General features: G+C 45.9%; 2 protein-coding genes across 7 annotated transcripts in view; one reads left to right on the plus strand and one right to left on the minus strand.

Annotated features, from left to right (window-relative positions):
- Positions 1-1,126, minus strand: part of BLVRA (biliverdin reductase A) — a 44,569-nt gene extending 43,443 nt beyond the window's left edge. For both annotated transcript variants that reach the window (XM_005549714.5, XM_005549715.5), the window contains exon 1: positions 1,072-1,126. The gene's annotated coding sequence lies outside the window, so the exon portion shown is untranslated. The remainder of the gene's footprint in view (positions 1-1,071) is intronic.
- Positions 1-23,408, plus strand: part of COA1 (cytochrome c oxidase assembly factor 1) — a 195,723-nt gene that overhangs the window by 70,823 nt on the left and 101,492 nt on the right. The window contains exon 1 of one of the 5 annotated variants that reach the window (XM_074035181.1): positions 17,470-17,580. The exons of the other annotated variants lie outside the window; for them this stretch is intronic. The gene's annotated coding sequence lies outside the window, so the exon portion shown is untranslated. Of the gene's footprint in view, positions 1-17,469; positions 17,581-23,408 lie in introns of those variants that run through there. 5 annotated transcript variants of the gene reach the window in all.

Below are 23,408 nucleotides of genomic sequence, written 5' to 3' on the forward strand. Positions count from 1 at the left end.
AATCTTTTGGGAAATAATTAGCAATATACCAATACCTTTATTTCCATAATTTTAATATCTTCTTGGAAATCGTACCATAGAAATTACATTAATGATGGAAAAACTTTCAACACAGTATTGCTTGCTTTGTAGGTGGTGATGATGACAACTAACATTCACCGAATCCTTCCCATGCTGAAAACCCTATTGTAAGCTATTTATGTTCGATAAGTCACTTATTCTTCACGGCTATCCTACCAAGTAAGCATTATGATTATCCCCACTTTTACATGTGAAGAAAATCGAGGCACCAAGAGGTTGGTTAACGTGCCCAAGATCAGATCACACAGCGGTATAATAGGATGGTAAACTCCTATCATATAATGAACGTTAAGTGGAAAAAATTAGTATCCAAAACTGTAAGTCTGATGTCGCAAACTCTTTTTATAATTTAAGTAGTTTATAAATACCCTCATTACTAGCCATATTTCTGAGCACTTCATATGTAGAGTGCACTTTACAGAACACTGTCATGTAACCCTCACATCGTCTATGAAATAAGTGATAGTTTCCAGTTTCCAAAGACGAAAGCGGGGCTAGGAGAGGCCAAGTGCCTCGCGCGGCGCCTCAGGGTTCGCCCCCGCGGAGCAGACCTCAGGGCATCCCAGGCGGGCCCCGGCCGAGCTCGCGGCCCTGCGGTGGCTACGCCCGGGCCCAGCCGCTCGCGCTCCTGGAGCCGCCGGACTAGGCGGCACGCGGACGCCGAGCCTGCCCTCTTGGGTCTACATAAAAACCGAAACTACGGGCAGTCTTAACCGAAATGGAGACTTAATTTTTTAGACTGTCTTTTGTGTAGTTGAGAAAGCCCCTTGCCGGGACCTGCGCTGCTGGGCCTCCGACCGCGTCCTCACTCCGGGCCCGGGCGGGGCGGGGCGGGGCAGGCGGCGCCCAGGGTGCGTCCCGGCTCTGGCGGCCGCGGGCCCGGGCCTCTTGCGGGCCTGGGGCTTCAAGCTCAGGTCCGAGCGCTCTATGGAAGCAGCGCGCGACCCCCGCTCCCCTGCGCGCGACCCCCTTTCCCCGCGCGCGCCTCACCTGACGCGGGCACCGCTCTCCGTGCAGCCTCCGGGCGCCACTGGCTTTGCGGACCGGGGCGGGATCCCAGCTCCGATTGGCTGCCCCGCTGGGGGGCGGGGGCCCAGACGCGGGATGGCGGAGACCGGGAGAGGACTGGAGGCGGAGGGGAAGGGAGTGGACTGGAAGGGGAGGGAGGGTCCCGGCCTCGTGCGGTCGCGCGTGAGATCCCGGCCTCTATGCCCTGGGCCTGGCGCCTGGGCCCGTAAAAACCGTCCGTGCGCCTGACCTCTTCTCTGCACCCAGCTTGGTGGCGAGGGGTGGGTGGTAGGTGCTCGCCGGCCGGAGGGCGTATGGAAGTGGCTGGGCCCCTCACGGTGTGCCTGGCCCCGGCGTTGGGGGGTCGAGGGGGTGTCGCATCTCTCTTATCCGCCCCCCACTCACCACGTAGAACCCACTGAATCCCTTTGGTATTGGTGGCCCCGGGCCGACTGAACTGGCGCGGAGGCTTACTTGAGTCTTTCCTGTAAATGTGAGAAGCGGAGGGGAATATTCCAGGAGGCCGGTGTCTGCGATGTCCTGTTCTTGGGTAGCTAGGAAGTGAACGTGGTCTAGGGAACTGCCTGGGCTCTTATCCACCTGGGAATGGGCTTGTTGGGGATCCTGATGTGGGAGAAGCCAGGGAGCTTCTAGCCTAGTGGGGCTGAGGGGAAACCAGGGAGCGGGGTGGATTAGGCTGAAGGAAAGAGATCTCTTTGATCTTAAAGGCAGCGTTCTGACGGGTAAGGTTGACCGGCATTTTCCCCAACCAAGAGTTCTATTACTTTATTCCATGACCTGACAAGCCTGTTTAAGTGAGGTTTTGTTGAGTGCGGAGAGAGAAGGCTTGGCTTTGAATTTTTATCTCCAGGAGGGACCTGTCTCCTGAACGCCATACTCCTCTATGCAGGTGCCTACTTAATACCTCCTCTTGGATCTCTAAAATACATTTCAATCTCAACACATCCAAATCTGTGCCCCTGATCTCTTCTCCATAGCATCACCATCTCGATGGCAACTCCATCTTCCAGCTGTCAAGGCCAGAAACCTTGCTGTTATCTGGCACTCACCTTTCTCTCACATCCCACCTCCAGGGCCCAAAAATTCTGTTGGTTGGATCTCCCTAGCATACCCAGAGCCTGACCACTTCTTACCTCTGCCTCCATCATCTCCTACCTGGTCGTGACAGTGGTCCTCTTCCTGCAGCCTGTCCTCATACAGCACCCAGAGTGACCTTAATAAAAGAAAGCCAGATCAAATTCCTCCTCTGCCGAAAACCTTCCCAGTGGTTTCCCAAACTCTGGGTAAAAGCAAAAGCCCTGCCTGATCTGCTCCTCTGTTACTCCTGCAACCTCATATTACTGCCTCCCCACTGGCTCACTCTGCTCCAGTCATTCTGGCCTCTGTGCTATTTCTTGTGCAAAGCAGACAGGGCTCTGCTGCAGGGTCTTTGCACGGGCTGGTGTCTGTTTGGAATGCTCAACTACTTCTCACTCTTCTTGATCTTCGCTCAAATGCTGCCTCATTGAGAACTACCCTAATCACTCCATTCAAAATTGCTACCTGTCCTGCTCCTGAGTGACATTTATTTAGCTCCTGACTGAATTTGTTTATTTAGCTTATTGTTTGTTATCTGTCTCTTCCACCCACCTGCTACTGCCCCTTGGGCCATGATATGTCCTTTCTCGGAAAAATAACTGCCACTAATGAGGTACCATATTTTCACTGGCAAGGCCTAGGACATAAGCCAAACTCTGGGGTCTGATTGTGCTGTCACTTTAAATAAACCACAAGAGGAAAGAGTGATTCCCCAAAAGGACATGCTGAGTGCTACTGCTAGGAGAAGGGATGCTGGCTAGGCAAAACCACAGATGTTCACTTGCTGAGTCAGACCAGTACACCCAGAGGAGCTTTGGGAAAACCTGTGAGAGGGGCCCTCCATGTCCTTGAGAGCAGAATTTAAGGATGAGGCCTCTAACCCCCTCACTTTCTGGTAACGATGTGTTATGAATGCATTGATTTATTTACCTTATCCTTCTAAAGTCTAGTTTTGTATTCAGTTTCTACTTTTTGAATAAGAGCTTCCCATTCTACAAAGTGGTGACTCTCTTCAACCTGAAGAACTCTGTGGGAGGTTGGGGGGGACAGTAAGACTGCTGTAGGCCACAAGTGACAGAAACCCCATCCAAACAGATTAACAGTTAGGAGGAGTATTAAGGCTCCAGCTCCATTTCTGTGTCATTCTCTTGGCTGTTTTTCCCCTATGTGTAACAAGATATGAAAATATAGATTTTGATTAGGACAACAAGATACACTGATGTGAAATTCTAGGGACAGATCTCTAAGGATATAAGAAGGAATCGGGGGGGAGCCACCTGTAATCACAGCACTTTAGGAGGCCTAGGCAGGCAGATTGCTTGAGGCCAGCCTGGGCAACATGGCAAAACCCTGTCTCTACTAAAAACACAAAAAGTAGTGCTATCAGTGCTATCACTGCTGCACTATAGGCTGGGCGACAGAGTGAGACTCCATATAAAAACAAATAAATAAATAAATAAATAATAAAAGTAAAGAAATCAAATAAATAAATAAAAAGAAGGAATTTGAGAGTGGAAGGGGGGTTTGGTGAAGAAATCTCTGACAGAGGCCAGGTGCGGTGGCTCATGCCTGTAATCCCAGCACTTTGGGAGGCCGAGGCAGGCAGATCACTTGAGGTCAGGAGTTTGAGATCAGTCTGGGCAACATGGTGAAACTCCCTCTCCACTAGAAATACAAAAATTAGCCGGGCACAGTGGGGCGTACCTGTGTTGTTCTAGCTACTCAGGAGGCTGATGCAGGAGAATCGCTTGAACCTGAGAGGCAGAGGTTGCAGTGAGCTGAGATCTCCCCATGTCACTCCAGCCTGGGCGACAGAACCAGACTCTATCTCTAAAAAAGAAAAAAAGGGGCAGGTGCCGTGGCTCACACCTGTAATCCCAGCACTTTGGGAGGCCGAGGGGGGCAGATCACCTGAGGTCAGGAGTTCAGGACCAGCCTGGCCAATATGGTGAAACCCCATCTCTACTAAAACTACAAAAAAAAAAAAAAAAAAAATTAGCCAGGCATGGTGGCACGTGCCTGTAATCCCAGCTACTCAGGAGGTTGAGGCAGGAGAATCGCTTGAACCTGGGAGGCAGAGGTTGCAGTGAGCCAAGATCGTGCTATTGCACTGCAGCCTGGGCAACAAGAGCGAGACTTGGTATCAAAAAAAAAAAAAAAAAAAGGCCAGGCGTGGTGACTCACGCCTGTAATCCCACCACTTTGGGAGGCTGAGGCGGGAGGATCACCAGTTCAGGAGATTGAGACCATCCTGGCTAACACGGAGAAACCCCATCTCTACTAAAAATACAAAAAATTAGCCGGGCGTGGTGGCGGGCACCTGTAGTCCCAGCTACTCGGGAGGCTGAGGCAGGAGAATGGCTTGAACCCGGAAGGTGGAGCTTGCAGTGAGCCGAGATCGTGCCCCTGCACTCCAGTCTGGGCAACAGAGTGAGACTTCATCTCAAAAAAAAAAAAAAAAAAAAAAAAAAAAAAAAGGAAAAGAAAAACGAAAAAACGAAGAAGAGAAATCTCACAGAGCTTTTGCTGTGCTGTGAGTTTACCTCCTCCCCACTGAGGGAAGCTTCAGGCAGCCCATTTCCTTCACTTCATGCCTACAGGCTTCCAGCCATTTGGGGAGCTTGTCAGGTATGTTGGTGCACATGGAGACTCTCTGGTCACTTACTGCCCACCTGAAAAAGGCAGGCAGTGGTCGGCTGTCAGCCCACTCATGCAGAGGCGTCCCAGGATGTTTTTGTGTTTCCCATGGATCAGATATGGCCATGCAGGACACAGTGCCCTTGGATCCCGTCCAGTAAGGCTACTTGGAAGGGCAGGAAGCTGAGGGTGAATGCCAGATATGTAGAGGTGAGGAGGAAGTCAAGGTACATGCACCCAGGGATAATCACTGGAGAGAGGTCTGGCATGGTCATCTCCAAAGAGTTGATGAACACTACAGTCCAAAAAATAACATCATGTATTGTCGTAGTCTATTCGGGCTACTATAACAAAATACCTTGGACTGGGTAGTTTATAAACAGCAGAAATTTATGGCTCTTAGTTCTAGCGGTTGGGAAATCTGAGATCAAGGTGCCAGGAGATTCAGTGTCTGGTGAGGGCTCAGTCTGCTTCAAAGATGGTACTTTCTCACTGCATCTTACATGGTGCAAGGGGCAAGCCAGCTGTCTTCACCTTTTTTTTTTTTTTTCTGAGATGGGGTCTCACCCTGTCACCCAGGCTGGAGTGCAGTGGCTCATCTCAGCTCACTGTAGTCTCTGCCTCCCGGTGGAACCTCCTGAGTAGCTGGGATTATAGGCGCATGCCACCACGCCCAGCTGATTTTTAATTTTTTTGTAGAGACAAGGGCTTGCTATACTGCCCGCGTTATCTCAAACTCATGCACTCAAGAGGTCCTCTGCCTTGGCCTCCCAAAGTGCTGAGATTACAGGTGTGAGCCACCACACTCAACCAAGATGTTGTAGTTTTGAAAGCATCTCAGGCAGAAGCAGGAGAGTGCAGTATCCAGCATATATTAGCTTATTTATAAAGTCCTCTGAGATGCTACCAGGAGAGGGGGCCACTGAGTAAGGTTCTGCAAGTACAGGTAGAAATAATTATCTAGGAAAAAAAAAAAAAAAGGAGAATAAATGTAAATGTGAACTTATTTATAAATACAGGTGAGAGAGGTTTGAAAACAGAAAAATATATGTATCTTCTAAAATTTTGAATGTGAGGAACACACAGTGAGGGAAGGATTCCCATATTTTTCATTATAGCAGGAAAAAACAAAACAAAACCCAAATACCCTCGACAGAGATGCATCTGGACCGCCTTTAAGATTTGAAGGAACGGCCTGGTGCGGTGGCTCACACCTATAATCCCAGCACTTTGGGAGGCTGAGGTGGGCAGATCTCTGAGGTTGGGAGTTTGAGACCAGCCTGACCAACATGGAGAAACCCCATCTCTACTAAAAATACAAAATTAGCCAGGCATGATGGCGCATGCCTGTAATCCCAGCTACTCAGAAGGCTGAGGCAGCAGAATTGCTTGAACCCAGGAGGCGGAGGTTGCAGTGAACCGAGATCACACCATTACACTCCAGCCTGGGCAAAAAGAGTGAAACTGTTTCAAAAAAAAAAAAAAATTGAAGGAACTCTTCCTTCCTCAGAGGAGAGTGCACAGGAAACCAGGAAAATCTTCCTTATTTTTGAAAAAGGAAGCAGTGATTTAAAATGTTTACCATAAAAATGATTCAACTATTTGTTTCATCATGTACCTCTCCACCCCTATTGACTTCCTCTGTAATCTGCAGTGGGATTTTTTTATTGACTCCTTTTATTGACCAGTATTTTATTTTTCTTCTGCAAAATGTGCTAACTCATGCCAATTACCCACAGCTCTAGGACGGCACATCCACTTTTTTTCCCACCACCTGGGTGATAGACTTACCAAGAGTCAGGGTAGTGAATGGACTACCCTGAGTGGAATTGCATCCCCCCAAAAAAGATACATTGAAGTCCTAACATTTAGTTCCTCAGAATGTGACTGTTTGTGGAGATAGGGTTGTTACAGAGGTAATCAAGTTAAAATGAGGTTATTAGGGGAGTCCTATCTAGTATGACTGATGTCCTTATGAGAAGAGGAAAGTTGGATGCACAGATGCGTATTAGTCAGGATTCTCTAGAGGAACAGACCTAATAGGATATATATAGGAGTTTATTAAGGAGTATTGACTTACATGATTACAAGTTCCCACAATATGTACTATCTGCAAGCTGAGGAGCAAGGAAACCAGTCAGAGTCCCAAAGCTGAAGAACTTGGAGTCCAGTGTTCCAGGTCAGGAAGCATCCAGCGCAGGAGAAAGATGTAGTCTGGGAGGCTAGGCCAGTCTAGTCTTTCCATGTTCCTCTGCCTGCTTTCATTCTGGCTCCACAGGTGGGTGATTAGATTGTGCTCACCCAGATTGAGGGAGGGTCTCCCTTTTCCAGTCCACTGACTCAAATGTTAATCTCCTTTGGCAACATGCTTACAGACATACTCAGGAACAGTACTTTGCATCTTTCAATCTAATCAAGTTGACAATATTAACCGTCACAGACACCCACACAAAGAAAATGGCCACATGAAGACAGAGAAATGGACTGATGCATCTACAAGTCAAGGAGTGCCAAAGACTGCCAGCAAACAACTTAAAGACAAGGAGAAGTAGCGAAAGAGCCTTCCCCTCCAGGTTGCAGATGAAACGCAACCCTGCTGTCAAGACTTCCGGCCTCCAGAGCTGAGACAATACATTTGTGTTGCTTTAAGCCACCTAGTTTGTGGAACTTTGTTGGGTGGCCCTACAAACTAATGCAGCCTATGTATGCCAATGCCAGTTATGTTTTTTATTGTAATTATGTGATTTAGGTAAATATATAAGCTCATGAATTAATTTAAAAAGAAGTTGTTCCTAAGAAAATTAAGTTGAATGCTTTGGAAAGACTTGATAGAAGAGGATCATTTAAAAAACTGCTATTGGATTAGAAGCGGGAAAGCAACTGTAAAATGCTGGAAGGAAAAAATATAAGGTTCTGCACTCAAAGTACTCTGAAAATATTTTAAAGTTCTCCTTTAAATAAATATTAGAAATCTTTGATGATGCTTGTTGTGGGTCATGCAGAAATGATGATATGAAATTCTAGGCCAGGTGCCGTGGCTCATGCCTGTAATCCCAGGACTTAGTGGGAGGCCGAGACAGATGGATTGCTTGAGTCCAGGAGTTCAAGACCAGCTTGGGCAACATAGCAAGACCTTGTCTCTACAAAAAATACAAAAATTAGCCAGGTGTGGTAGTGCATGTCTGTAGTCCCAGCTATTTGGGAGGCTGAGATGGGAGGATAGCTTGAGCCTGGGACGTCAAGGCTGCGGTGAGCTGTGATCATGCCACTCCACTCCAGCCTGGGTGACAGAGTGAGAACCTCTCACCCACCCACCCGCCCACACACACACACACACATGCACACACACACGCCAACCTCTAATCATCAGTTACATATTCAAATAAATGCTTTGAATCTATGGAAAAGATTGACAATCAAATATATATTTATGTGTTTTAGTTTAAATTATGTGAGGTATGTGTGTGTCATTTTTAAAATTTTATTTTAATAAAAAAAATAGAGACAGGGTCTCACTATGTTGCCCAGGTTGGTCTTGAACTCCTGGGCTCAAGCGGTCTTCTTGCCTCAGCCTCCCAGGGTGCAGGGATTACAGGCATGAGTCACTGCGCTCAGTGTGTGTATAATTTTTTTATTTTGAGACAGATTCTCACTCTGTTGCCCAGGCTGGAGTGAAATGGCATGACTTCGGCTCACTGCAACTTCTGCCTCCCAGGTTCAAGCAATTCTCTTGCCTCAGCCTCCTGAGTAGCTGGGACTACAGGTGAACGCCGCCACACCCGGCCTTTTTTTTTTTTTTTTTGTATTTTAGTAGAGATGGGGTTTCACGTGTTGCCCAGGCTGGTCTCGAACTCCTGAGCTCAGGCAATCCATCCACCTCGGCCTCCTAATGTGCTAGGATTAGAGATGTGAGCCACCACGCCCGGCCCGTGTAAGAATTTTAAAGTAATTCTTCATTTTGACTTTTGTGGTTAGCTGATCATCTATGTGCAGACTAAATGAGTAAGAGGGCCTCTGTTGTGTTGTTTTGGGGGTTTCAGAACTAGACATGAGTTTGAAAGTTCGTTCAAGGAGCTGTGCATATTATGCATGGTACTAAATTTTTCTAAGTTTCAATTTCCTCATTTGTATAAAATGGGAATAATACTTATGACCCACAAGTGTTGTGAAATTAAGTGACACAATGAACTTCAAGGGTCTAGTAGTATTAGAGGTTTTTCCACTTAAAGTCGGAGAAAACTCAATCTACCATGGCTTAAACAAAAAGGGAATAAATTGATTTGTGACAATAATGAAATTCTAAGGGAGCACTGGCTCCAGACACAGCTAGTCTAAGTCCTGCAAGTGACGTCCCAGAATCTGCTTTCTCTGTGTGCATCTGTCAACTACTCCTTGTTGGCTCAATCCTTGGACACAATCTCTCTGGCAAGGTGAGCATAGCAGGCATTTTTTTCCCCCATATCTTCCTAAGTTCAAATTCAGTGGCAAAGAGTGCCTGCTGAAGCCCCTCTTGGAGCCCTGTAAAATGTTTTCTTGCGTCCCCTTCTGATATGGTTTGGATCTGTGTTCCCGCCCAAATATCATGTCGAATTGTAATCCCCTCCAGGTTGGAGGTGGGGCCTGGTAGGAGGCGATTAGATCATGGGGGCAGATTTTCCTCTTGGTGCTGGTAATGAGATCAGGTCGTTTAAAAGTGTGTGTCACCTCCCCCACCCCCGCTCTCTTGCTCCTGCTCTGGTGATGTAAGATGAGTCTGTTAATCCTTCCTCCATGATTATAAGTTTCATGAGGCCTTCCCAGAAGCCAAGCAGATGTCAGTGGCAGCGTCTGCTGCCATCACGCCAGCTGCAGCAGAGGCTGCACACTCCATGGGGCTGGTGGGAGCCTCGCCCCTTCTGAGTTGCGAAGGAAGCTCCCTGGGTCCCGCTGCAGCTGCTCAAACTGCAGCTGCAGACCCAGGCCTCCAGCTCTACCGAGCAGGCTGGAGCCATGCCCTCCTGGGTGGGGCTGCAGCCGCCCAAACCTCGGCTGTGGATCCAAGCCTCCCTGTGCTCTTGGTGGGGACCGTGAGCAGGTAGGATCTGCCCTCTCGGGTGCAGATGCAGCCTCCCGACCACAATTGCAGACTTGGGCCTTCCACTCCAGGGAGCAGGCAGGAGCCGGGACAAACGGGACCCCCACCCCTTCCGAGTTGGTGGGGCAAGAGCTCCTGGGGTACAGCTTTGGACTCCGTCCCAGGCGCAGGACCCAGGCATCTCTGCACCGTGCATCCCTCACTTAAACCTTAAGTTTAAGTCTAGGAAGAGCACCCCCCAGCCTCCCTGCAGGCTGGGGGTGTCTGCTTCTGCTGCCTGGCCTCTCTCCTCTCCGGGACCTGCTCTGATCTTGGAGAGGGGGTGGGGCTGAGCCCCAGGGCCATGAATGGCAGTGGGAGGCAGACAGATTCCTGGGTGGAAGGGGGCAGGTCCCTGGTAAGGCCCCTCCTTCAGGCCAGGGAGGGTCTGAAGCCTGGTGGCGGGGCTGCCAGTCCTGCAGACTGGAGTGGGGACTAGGTGCCTCTTCCGGCCGCCCATGTCCACCCATGGACCAATCAGCATGCACGTCCTCCCCTCTGAGGTCCATAAAAGCCCTGGGTTCAGCCAGAGGAGGGCAGAGGGTGGGGAGTACAGAGAGAGTTGAAAGGAGAGGACGACCAGCTGCAGAGAGGAGCCACCCTCTCTGCTGAGAGCTTCAGGGACCTGCAGGTATGTCAGGACTACCAGCTGCAGAGAGGAGTGACCCTCTCCAGGGCCCCCTCTCTGCTGAGAACTGAATGCTCCATGGGATGACCTCCCTACAGAGAGGAGCTGTCCCCTGCCCGTCTCCTCTGAGCTGTTCTAACAGTTAATAAAGCTCGTCTTCATCTTGTTTACCCTTCACTTATCTGCATATCTCATTCTTCCTGGATGTAGGACAAGAACTTGGACAAGAACTTGGGCAAAGGTGCCATCAGTCACAGAGGTTTCTGGCCGGGAAATTGACACCCCAAAGATCCCATAACACCGGCATCATGCTTCCTGTACAGCCTGTGGAACCATGAGCCAATTAAACCTCTGTTCTTTATAAATTATCCAGTCTCAGGTATTTCTTTATAGCAGTGCGGGAGAACAGACTAATACACCTTCATTCTGATTAGGCTACATAACTACCTCCAGGTTAATCAGTGTCCTAGAGGAAAGCATGATTTGATTTGGAGGGAGTAGGTCTCCACACAAAGCATGTGCACTGGGTGGGGCGAGGGAGTTCTCTCCAGAGAAACTGGAATGGTATTGAGAACAAGGGAAGTGGATTCTGGGTAGCTAAAAACACTGACTGTTCATACACTAGCTCTGAGGGTGATGTCTAGTAAGAAATCAGCATTAGCTGACTCCCTGCAGTGTCTTCCAACCCAAACCCTTAACTCCAGCTTCCCTTTTGGCTTTAGTGAGAGCACTGCCTTTGTTAGGAGAGATGTTCCTGGCATTCCCCCAACTCTGCTATTCCCTTTGGTTTTATTTTATTTTATTTTATTTTATTTGAGATGGAGTCTTGCTCTGTTGCCCAGGCTGGAGTGCAGTGGCATGATTTCGGCTCACTGCAACCTCTGCCTCCCAGGTTCAAGCAATTCTCCTGCCTCAGCCTCCCGAGTAGCTGGGGTTACAGGCACCTGCCACCACACCGGGGTAATTTTTGTATTTTTAGTAGAGGTGAGGTTTCACCACGTTGGCCAGGCTGGTTTCAAACTCCTGACCTCAGGTGATCTGCCTGCCTTGGCCTCCCAAAGTGCTAGGATTACAGGCATGAGCCACTACACCCGGCCCCCTTTGGCTTTAAATACTCAGCTGTGAACCCAGCTCATCTGCCAGGCCAGAATGTGGTGAATCTCCCCGCCTCCAGTCCTGCTCTTCCAACTGCCTGGCGATGTCCTTGGCTATTAGGGCCATTATCAGCCCATCCCTCCCACCCACCACTCCAGTTCAGTTCAGTGCCTCCTTCAAGTTTCAAAGTTGCCTCTTAGTTTCAGGACATCAAGATGTGGTAAAGTATCAACTTCTTCGTGAATCTATACATTTAATGCTTATCCTTGTTTTTTTTTTTTTTTGTCTTTTCGAACTTAAATTTTAATTTTTGTCTAAGCCACATATGGAAACTTAGCCATGTCCTATTGTTTGCATTGGAAAACTTGACTTTGTCCACTTCTTTAAGTGTTTGTAGTGTAGTAGTTGTCCACCCAGTAAAGTTGGCTGTTCAATACAATACTGCGGTAAAAACAAGGAATCAACCCCAATATCTATTCTCCTGCTTTTGGTTCCCCAAATGTTGGCTGGACACAGGCTGCCCAGAATAGACCATGTTACACAGCCTCCTTTGCAGCAAAATATGGTTATGAGATTAAGTTCTAATTGAAAGTATGCAAACTGACGTGACTTGTCCAATTTCCAAGGCATTCCCTTAAAAGACAAGAGTGTTCCCTCAACTGCTCACATTTCCTTCCATTTTGGCTGGAATGTAGATCCAGTGGACATGGTGGCATGCTCTTTTGCCTTTGTGGAAGAGGGCGACACCCTAGAACAGGGAATGGCACATGTCTTCTATAAAGGGCCAGATGGTAAATATTTTCAGCTTTATGGGACACCCAGGCTCTGTCACAGCTGCTAACTCTGCTGTTGTAGGGGAAAGCAACCACAGACAATATGTAAACAATGGGCATGGCTGTGTTCTAGGAAAACTTTATTTACCAAAACAGGGAGTGGCTGAATTTTCTCTGTAGGCTACAGTTGACCGACCCCAAATCTAGAACACAATAAGGCAACAATATAAAAAAAAGTGGGGCCAGGTGCAGTGGCTCACGCCTGTAATCCCGGCGATTTGGGAGGCTGAGGTGGGTCGATCATGTGAGACCAGGAGTTGGAAACCAGCCTGGGCAATATGGCGAAACCCTGTCTCTATGAAAAAAATACAAACATTAGCTGGGTGTGGTGGTGCATGCCTCTAGTTCCAGCTACTTGGGAGACTGAGGCCAGAGGATCACTTGAGCCTGGGAGGTTGAGGTTACAGTGAGCTGAGATTGTTCCACTGCATTCCAGCCTGGGCAACAGAGTGAGACCCTGTCTCAAAAAAGAAAAAAAGATAATAAAAAGCTTCTGGTCCCAACACTATCAAGGTATGAGGGGTAGGGGAGAGTTAACTGGTCTTCTGTAGAGAGATATCTTTTGTTTAAGCCACTGTATTTTGGGGAATCATTGTTTCAGCAACTGTCTTTTAATAATTTTTATTTTTTTAAATACCATCAAGCCAGAACCTTCTTACCTTTTTTTTTTTTTTCTTTTTTGAGACAGAGTCTCACTCTGTCACCCAGGCTGGAGTGTGGTGGCGCAATCTTGGCTCACCACAACCTCTGCCTCCCGGTTCAAGTGATTCTCCTGCCTCAGCCTCCCAAGTAGCTGGGATTACAGGCGCCCACCACCACCCCCGGCTAATTTTTGTATGTTCAGTAGAGACAAGGTTTCACTATGTTGGCTGGGCTGGTCTCAAACTCCTGACCTCAGGTGATCCACCTGCCTTGGCCTCCCAAAGTGCTGGGATTACAAGCTATGAGCCCCACACCCAGCCTCTTCTTAACTTTTTGGACCACAAAGCTCAGTCCTTCTCTCTCATTCTCTGACTCTGTCCTCACAGAACCCTGTGAGGTTATAAACTGGCTGGACTCCTAGAAATTCTCATGGAATCTACATAGCTCTCAGGCCACTCTTCCTGTTTTTTTTCTTTTACCAACAGACTTTGCTCAGTGTTTCTCAGTGTGTTGAAGTCTGGCTTCTACCTCTGTCCTCCAGCGTAACTAAAGATCCCTACTGCCAGCATGGGCTTCCCAGGTGTCACTCCACTTAGCCTCTCCATTGCATCTGCCATGGTGACCCCCTTCTGCAGCCCCTTCTCCCCACAGCCCCCTTCCTTCCTGCTTTCATGAAGCTCTCCCCCGTTGCGTTCTGCAGCACTAACCTATCCTGCCATGTTTCTTCCTCACACATCTCTGCCTAATTCAGCTTAGCCACTTTAATTAGTTATTCTTCCTCTGCCTAGCCCTTCATGTTGACAATATGGCCAGTTGCACCCTTGGTTCTCATTCAGTCCCCTCCTGGATTCCCACAAATTCCCCAGGCTTTCATCATGCATCATATTCTAATGACTTCTGAATGTGTACCTTCAGGCTAGATTGCTCTCTAAAGTTCAAACCTGTATGCCCAACTGCCTATTTTGTTCCGGGTGATCTTCTAAATCTGTCATTCTTGGGCTTGGCACAGTGGCTCACACCTGTACTCCCAGCATGTTGGAAGGCCAAGGTGGGCTGATCACTTGAGGTCAGGAGTTGGAGACCAGCCTGGCCAACACGGTGGAACCCCGTCTCTACTAAAAACACAAAATTAGCCAGGTGTGGTGGCACACACCTGGAATCCCAGCTAGTCAGGAGACTGAAGCAGGAGAATCACTTGAACCCTGGCAGTAGAGGTTAGAGTGAGCCAAGATGGTGCCACTGTACGCGAGCCTGGGCAACAGAGTGAGACTGCTTCAAAAAAATAGAATAAAATGAAATAAATCTGTTATTCTCCTTTTGTTTATTAGTTGGAATTCTTCTATTCAGAAGAATTTTCCCTCATCAGTTATTTGGTTACCCTGAAATATAATATATACAGAAAATGCAGGTGAATGCTTACTTGTTTTTCCTTATTTACCTATATTCAGAACACTGTGTTGGTGTTCTAACAACCACCAAAAAGAATCAGGAAATGTGTTTTCTGTAATTATCACTATGAACTCATAGGTTTTCATATAGATTTAATGAATTTTGATTCAAAATAGTCATTATTTATTTTGATTCTCAAATTTGTCTCATATTGGCCAGGTCCAGTTGATGTCTGCATTCTTTTCACGTGATTCCAGTAGTCTTTGATAGCTTTCCTGCTTTCAGATACAACAAGATATTTCAGGCTCATTTTTCGTATTTCCAATTCCATATCTGGAGATGATAAAGAGCCCTGGTTTCTCTTGGAGAGGAATGGTATTAAAGACCACAGTTTGGGCCAGGCGCGGTGGCTCACACCTGTAATCCCAGCACTTGGGGAGGCCAAGGTGGGCGGATCACGAGGTCAGGAGATCAAGACCATAGTGGCTAACACAGTGAAACCCCATCTCTATTAAAAATACAAAAATGTAGCCGAGCGTGGTCGCGGGCGCCTGTAGTCCCAGCTACTCGGGAGGCTGAGGCAGGAGAATGGTGTGAACCTGGGAGGCGGAGCTTGCAGTGAGCCGAGATCGAGTCCTTGCACTCCAGCCTGGACGACAGAGTGAGACTCTGTCTCAAAAAAAAAAAAAAAAAAAAAAAAGACCACAATCCGAGCACTAGAGATATTCATTGCTAATGGGTTATCATTATTTGTAGGACTTTTTGGTAAACAGGGCTAGGATATTATTTGTTTGTTTGTTTGTTTGAGACAGGGTCTTATTCTGTTGTCCAAGCTAGAGTGCAATGGTGTGGCCATAGCTCGCTATAATCTCCAACTGCTGGGCTCAAGCAATCCTCCCACCTCTACCTCCCAAAGTGCTGGGATTACAGGTATGAGCCATCATGCCTGGCCTGGAAATATTTATTTCTTTGGGAGAGAAAAATAAGTTAATTCTATACTTATTACCAATACTTTTAATTCAAAATAAAGACTACTAGGTTTTTATTCTTTGATTTTGTATTTGCATCTCATTTTCTTGTTGTGGAAATATTGGCTCCCAGCAACACTTCTATAATTATTTTTTGTCTTTTATCCTAATACACACATATACATTAAATATATGAACTATTATAATAACATCAAAATAATGATATTACTCCAAATAGAAATGTACTGAATTCAATTTATAATTTATTTGCAGATATTTTTGTCATGAGATGTATAGTTAAAATATAGTGCTTTAAAGTCATGATAATCATGGCCGGGCGCAGTAGCTCACGCCACCTGCAATCCCAGCACTTTGGGAGGCCGAGGCAGGTGGATCACTTGAGGTCAGGAGTTCGAGACCAGCCTGGTCAACATGGTGAAATCCTGTCTCTACTAAAAATAAAAAATTAGCCGGGGGTGGTGGCACTTGGCCTGTAATCCCAGCTACTTGGGAGGCTGAGGCATGAGAATCACTTGAACCTGGGAGGTGGAGGTTGCAGTGAGCTGAGATTGAGCCACTCCATTCCCAGCCTGGGTGACAGAGTGAGACTGTGTCTCAAAAAAAAAAAAAAAAAAAAAAGCTGGGCGTGGTGGCTCACACCTGTAATCCTAGCATTTTGGGAGGCCAAGGTGGGCAGATTGCCTGAGCTCAGGAGTTTGAGACCAGCCTGGTCAACATGGTGAAACCCTGTCTCTACTAAAATACAAAAAAAAAAAAAATAAGCCAGGCATGGTGGTGGGCGCCTATAGTACCAGCTACTCGAGAGGCTGAGGCAGGAGAATTCCTTGAACCTGGGAGGCGGAAATTGCAGTGAGTCGAGCTCGAACCATTGCACTCCAGCCTGGGTGACAGAGTGAGACTCTATCTCAAAAGAAAAAAAAGAAAAGGAAAAAAACCATAAAGCCATGATAATCTTTCTCCAAGTGTTTATACCATTACCTTTTTTTTTGAGACAAAGTCTCACTCTGTAACCCAGGCAGGAGTGCAGTGGCATGATCTTGGCTCACTGTAACCTCCGCCTCCCAGATTCCAGTAATCCTCTTGCCTCAGCCTTCTGAGTAGCTGGGACTACAGGTGCACACCACCACGCTGGGCTAATTTTTGTATTTTTAGTAGAGACAGGGTTTCGCCATGTTGCCCAGGCTGGTCTCGAGCTCCTGAGCTCCAGCAGTCCGCTTACCTTGGCTTCCCCAGGTGCTGGGATTACAGGCGTTAGCCACTGCACCTGGTCCTAACTTCATGTAGAATTAGTCTCATTTGTTTCATTTTTCCTTTGTTTTTAGAGTTTGACATTTAAATGTAATTTTAATTTAAATTTCTGTTTTAAATTATATATAACATATATCTGGTTCCAAAATATAACCATAAAACTTGGTATTTTCAGAGGATTACTTTCCATCTCTGTTTCCTTTTCTCTGTTCTTCCCCTATTTCCTATAAAATGGGAATTTATTTCCAATGCTATGCATTAAAAACAATGCTCATGGATGTACATTTTCATATTGCTTAAAGTTATATATTCACAGTAGATTCCCAGAAGTAGAATGGCTGTGTCAAAAAGTACCTATTAGCTTTGTTAGACATGGCCAAAATACCCTTTCAGAAGAGTTGCACAAATTTGAAAATCCACCAGCAATGAGGTTTATTTCCCTACAGCCTCACCAACAGATGTATTGTCATGCTTTAACATTTTTGCCTAAAGGTAAAGTATTATGTCAGCTGTATTTTTCTATAGTGAATGAGTTTACGCCTTTTTCCTATTTTTCATGACCTTTATATTGTGAATTGTCAGTTCATGTCTTTTTCCAAGTTTGTATTGGATTTTTGTTTCTTTATCCCTCAACTGACAAGATTTCTTTATAAAATAGGGATATTAGTCATTTTTACATGATGTATTTATTTTTATTTTTGGAGACAGCGTCTTACTTTGTCACCCAGGCTGGAGTGCAGTGATGTGATCAGAGCTTACTGCAGCCTCGAATTCCTGGATTGAAGTGATCCTCCTGCCTTGGCCTCCTTGGGACTACAGGTACATGTCACCATGCCTGGATAATTTTTAATTCTCTTTTTTATACAGAAGGGGTCACACTATGTTGCCTAGGCTGATCTTGGACTCCTGGCCTTAAATGATCCTCCCTCCTGAACCTCCCAAAGTGCCCCACAATACATCATGTGGCTGCACCCCCATGATGTATTGTACCCAGCCGCATAATATATTGTGTACCCAGCCACAAGATATATTGCAAATTGAGTATTTTCTTACATTTTCTAAGTTGTCTTCAGATTTTGTTTATGGTACTTTTGTCATGCAAAATTTTAAAATTTAATTTTCTGTCAAATTTATCAAATTTTTTTGTTTTGTTTTGTTTTTGAGATGGAGTCTTGCTCCGTTGCCTAGGCTGGAGTGCAGTGGCGTGGTCTCAGCTCACTACAACCTCTGCTTCCCAGGTTCAAGTGATTCTCCTGCCTCAGCCTTCCGAGTAGCTGGGATTACAGGTGCCTGGCACCATGTCCGGCTAACTTTTTGTATTTTTAGTAGAGATGAGGTTTCACCATGTTGGCCAGGCTGGTCTCCAACTCCTGACCTCATGATCTGCCTACCTTGGCCTCCCAAAGTGCTGGGATTACAGGCATGAGCCACTGAGCCTGGCCAAATTTATCAATCTTTTAATGCCTCTAGATTTGAAATCATAGTTTTGAAAACGTTTTCCTACTCCAAAGTGTAATAGGAATTCACCCATGGTCTTTTTTCCCCCTCTTACTTGTATAGTTTTATTTTTTACATATAGATTCTTAATCCGTTTGGAGTTTCTTCTTGTTTATGGTGTGAAGTATGAATATGATTTTATCATTTTTCCAAGTGGCTACCTAGTTTTCTTGGCATCATTTACTAAAATGTCTACCTCAGTGATTTGAGATATGGCTTCTATCTAAATTTCTGTATGTACAGTACTTGGGTCTATTTCTAGGCTTTCTATAATATTCCACTTATCTACTTATCTATTCATATGTCTGTATCATTGTTTTAATTATAGCAGCTTTATAGTATGTTTTAATGTCTAATAAGGCTACCCTCACAGTTTTTCTTTTTCATTGTTTTCCTGGCAACTCTGGAATCTCTGCTTTTCCATATAAACTTTTCTATATAAACTTAAGTATTGACTTGTCTAATGCTCTAAAATAGCTTGTTGGTAATTTCTTTTAGATTGCATTGAATTTATAAATTAACTTAGGGAGAACTGTCATCTTTATAACGTTGAGGTTTTTTTTTTTTTGAGACGGAGTCTCGCTCTGTCGCCCCAGGCTGGAGTGCAGTGGCGTAATCTCGGCTCACAGCAAGCTCCGCCTCCTGGGTTCCAGCCATTCTCCTGCCTCAGCCTCCCGAGTAGCTGGGACTACAGGTGCCCGCCGGCTAATTTTTTGTATTTTTAGTAGAGACAGGGTTTCACCGTGGTTTCGATCTCCTGACCTCGTGATCCACCCGCCTTGGCCTCCCAAAGTGCTGGGATTACAGGCGTGAGCCACGGAGCCCGGCCAAGGTGTTTTTTTTTTTTTTTTTAATGGTGGTATTCTAGTCTGTATATGTATCTTTCACGGGTGTTTTGAAATGTTTCTCAGGTAGGTTTTGCATATTTCTTGATAAATTCAATCCAAAAAGTATTTAATCTTTTTTTGTTGCTATCATAAATAGGGTTTTCTCTACCTTTTTGTCCTCTGTTTAATGTCTGTGTCTATGAAGGCATATATATGATCATCATATATTAACTTTATGGCCTGCATTTTTAATAAATCATGTCACTACTTGAGTTACTTTTATTATTGTTTATCTGAGGGTTTTCAGGTTTTACTATCATATCATCTGCAAACAAAAATAGTTATGGTTGGGCACAGTGGCTCACACCTGTAATCCCAGCACTTTGGGAGGCTGAGACTGGCAGATCACTTGGGGCCAGGAGTTCAAGACCAGCCTGGCCAACATGGTGAAACCCCATCTCTACCGAAAAATACAAAAATTAGTTGGTCATGGTGGTGTGCGCCTATAGTTCCAGCTATTTGGGAGGCTGAGGCACGAGAATCGCTTGAACCTGGGAGGCAGAGGTTGCAGTGAGCCGAGATTGCACCACTGCACTCCAGCCTGGGTGACAGAGTGAGAGCCTGCCTAAAAAAAAAAAAAAAAAATAGTGTTACTTATATGTTACTCATTCTTCTGACCGATTGGATTTCTCTCTACAATGTCACATTATGGTGAAAATAGTTACTTTGTTTCTGATCCTGGTGGAAATGCTTCCAGTGTTTCCCATTAAGTGAGATATTGACTTTAAAACTAAAATGTGTGTGTATATGTACATATGTGTGTAAACGTTGTCATATTAGGAAAGTCTCCTTCAATTCCTTTTTTCTTAAGAGGTTTCTTTGTTTAAATAATGAAAAGGTATGAGAATTTATTATCATTAATTTTCGTCATTTATGGAAAGAACCATGTGAATTTTTCCTGATATTGGACCAATGTTGCATCCTGAAATAAATCCATTTATTCATGGCGTCTTGTTTTCTTAATGTGTTGTTAGATTCCGTTTGCTAATATTTATGCTTCTGCATCAATATTCATGACATTGACCTGTAGTTTTCTTTCTTAGCACTGACTTTATCTGGTTTGGTATCAGTGTTACACTTGCTTTATGAAAGGAATTAAGTTTTTCTTCCTTTTCAATGTTCTAGAATGATGTAGAAAACATTCGGACTATTTGGTCTTCGAAAGTTCAGTGGAATTTCTCTATGAAACTATCTGGGCCTGGTGCTTTTGGGAAGTAGTTTCTTAATAACGTTCTCTATTTCTTTTATGGAAATAAGTTTTCTTATAACAAAGAATGTGATCAATTTTGGTAATCTTTTGTGCTTCAAAGAACACCATCAAGAAAGTGAAAAGACAACTCATAGAATAACATAATTTTTTTATTTTTGCAAATTATGTATCTGATAAGGGACTTGTATCTAGAATATACAAAGAAGTATTGCAACTCATTTTTTAAAAAAGACCAAGAAACCAATTTAAAAAGGGGTGAAGGATCTAGACAGGCATTTCTCCAAAGAAGACATATATAAGCACTTGAAAAGATGCTCAACACCAGTACTTATCAAGGAAATGCAAATACAAAACAAAATGAAATACCACTTTGCATCCAGTAGAATGGTGGTATAGTTTGTCATCTCATGGTGAATTGTAATCCTCAGTATTGGATGTGAGGTATGGTGGGAGGTGATTGGATCATGGGGGTGGATTCCTCATGAATGGTTTAGCACCATTCTCTTGGTGCTGTCCTCGTGATAGTGAGTTCTCAAGAGATCTGGTAGTTTAAAAGGGTGTAGCACCTCCCTCCAACTCTCTCTCTTGCTCCTGCTGTGTAAGACTCTAGCTTCCTCCTTTGCCTTCTGCCATGACTGAAAGCTCCCTGAAGCCTCCCCAGAAGCAGATGCACTATGCTTCCTGTATAGCCTGCAGAACTGTGAGCCATTTTCTTATAAATTACCCAGTCTTGTGCAGTGGCTCATGCCTGTAATCTCAGCACTTTGGGAGGCCGAGGTGGTTGGATCACCTGAGGTCAGGAGTTCGAGACCAGCCTGGACAACATGGGAAAATCCTGTCTATACTAAAACTACAAAAATTAGTCAGTCGTGGTCGTGGGCATCTGTAATCCCAGCTACTTAGGAGGCTGCGGCAGGAGAATTGCTTGAACTCGGAAGGTGGAGATTTCAGTAAGCCAAGATTTTGCCACTGCACTCCAGCCTGGGTGAGAAAGTGAGAATCTGTCTCAAAAAAAAAAAAAAAAAAAAAAAAAAGGTAAAATCACTCACATCTGCTGGTCGTAGTTGTTTTGTAAAGCACTGGAAAAAATCATCTTTCAGAGTAAGAGGAAGAACTGGAGAATAGAAATTTAATGACAGTAGGTTTGCAATAACCTTGGTATAAAGTGTCTTGGATAATCTGACTACTAACTGAAGGAATTTATTAGAAGCTTTAAAAATCCAAGGTGAAGATGCTACCAAGGTTCTCACAAAGTAACACTGGCTATAGTGAAAGCTATATTGTAACTGAAAAGACAGCATACTTGCCATAAAGTTATAGAGATGGAGAACAGATTAGTGGTTGCTAGAGCTTACAGAGAGGGTCTGGCAGGAAAGACAGGAATTGACTGTGGCTATGAAAGGGAAGTAGCAGGGATCCTTGTGATGAAATTGTTTGGAATCTTAACTGGGGTGATGAATAGAAATGTGATAAAATTGCATAGAACCACACACACACACACACACACACACACAAATGTGCATACAAAACTGGTGAAATCTGAATAAATTTTGTGGATCGTACCAATGTCAACTTCCTGGTGTTACAGGATCTCTGGGGTGTCAACTTTTCTGGTCAGAAACCTTTGTGGCCGAGGCGCCTTTGCCTGAGTTCTTGTCCTGCGTCCAGGAAGAATGAGGTATGCAGGCAAGTGAAGGGTGAAGAAGAGGAGTTTTATTTAGTGTTAGACTAGTTCAGAGGAGTGGGTAGCTACTCTCTGTAGGCAGGTCTTCTCATTGAGTGTTCAGCTCTCAGCAGAGAGGAGGCCCTGGAGAGGGTGGCTCCTCTCCGTAGGCAAGTCATGTGGATGTCTCTGCAGGTCTCCGGAGCTCTTCCAGAGAGGGTAGCTCCTCTCTGCCAGCAGGTCGTCTCCGCAGCTCTCAGTGGAGAGGGTACTCCTCTCTGCAGCTGGTCCTCCCATCCTCTCTCTGTCCTCTTCCTCCTCTGGCCATCCTCTGCCCTGCTCTGGCTGAGCCCAAGGCTTTATGGACCTCAGAGGGGAAGAAGGGCCTGCTGATTGGTCCATCGGCAGCCATGGGCACCCAGAAGAGGCACCAGGAGTCCCCACTCCGGTGGTGGGACTGGCAGCCTGGCCCCCAGTCTTCAGGCCCTCCCTGGCCTGAAGTTGGGGCCTTACTGGGGACCTGCCCTTTTCTGCCCAGGAATTAATCTGCCTCCTGCTGCCATTCATGGCCCTAGGGCTCGGCCCCAATCCCCAGTCAGAGATCAGAGCAGGTGCTGGGAGCGGAGAGAGGCCAGGCAGCAGGAGAAGACACCCCCGAGCCTGCAGGGATGTTGGCGAGGGGGAGGAAAGGGGGCGGCCACAGCTGCACCTGGGAGCTCCCACCCTGCCAACTCAGAAGGGGCAGGGCTCCTGCTTATCCCCACCTCCTGCCTGCTTCCTGGAGCCAGGAGGCCCACGTCTGCAGCCGTGGGCATGGGCAGCTGCAGCTGCACCTGGGAGGGCAGATCCTGCCTGTTTCTGGCTCCCCTAAGAGCACAGGGAGACTCGGATCCACAGCTGCAGTTTGGGTGGCTGTAGCTCTGCCCAGGAGGGCAGGGTTCCTGCCTGCTCCTTAGAGCAAGAGGCCTGAGTCTGCAGCTGTGGTTTGGGAGCTGTCCCAACTCAGAAGGGGCAAGGCTCCCACTGGCTCCATGGCATGTGCAGCCCCAGCCACGCTTCCCGGCTGCAGTCGCCATGATGGCAGCAGTCACTGCTGTCACTGGTTTCAACACTGTTGTTGTATAGCTATGTAAGATGTTACTACTGCAGAATACTGGGTGAAGGGTACACAGGACTGCTCTTTGCATTTTTTCTCCTAAATTTCCTGTGAATCTATAATTATTTCAAAATAATTTTTTTTTTTAAAAAAAACAAGATATTTGGAAATCCACATAAAGTTTCAAGAATTTTAGAAATTATCTCCTCCTTTTTGTAACTCTGCTTTGTCTCAGTATTTCCTTGGTGGAAATGCTCTTCTTTTCCATTGCCTAAATCCTACTTTTAAAGGACA

This window comes from Macaca fascicularis, chromosome 3 (assembly GCF_037993035.2).
Source record: "Macaca fascicularis isolate 582-1 chromosome 3, T2T-MFA8v1.1".
Lineage (NCBI taxonomy): Eukaryota > Metazoa > Chordata > Mammalia > Primates > Cercopithecidae > Macaca > Macaca fascicularis.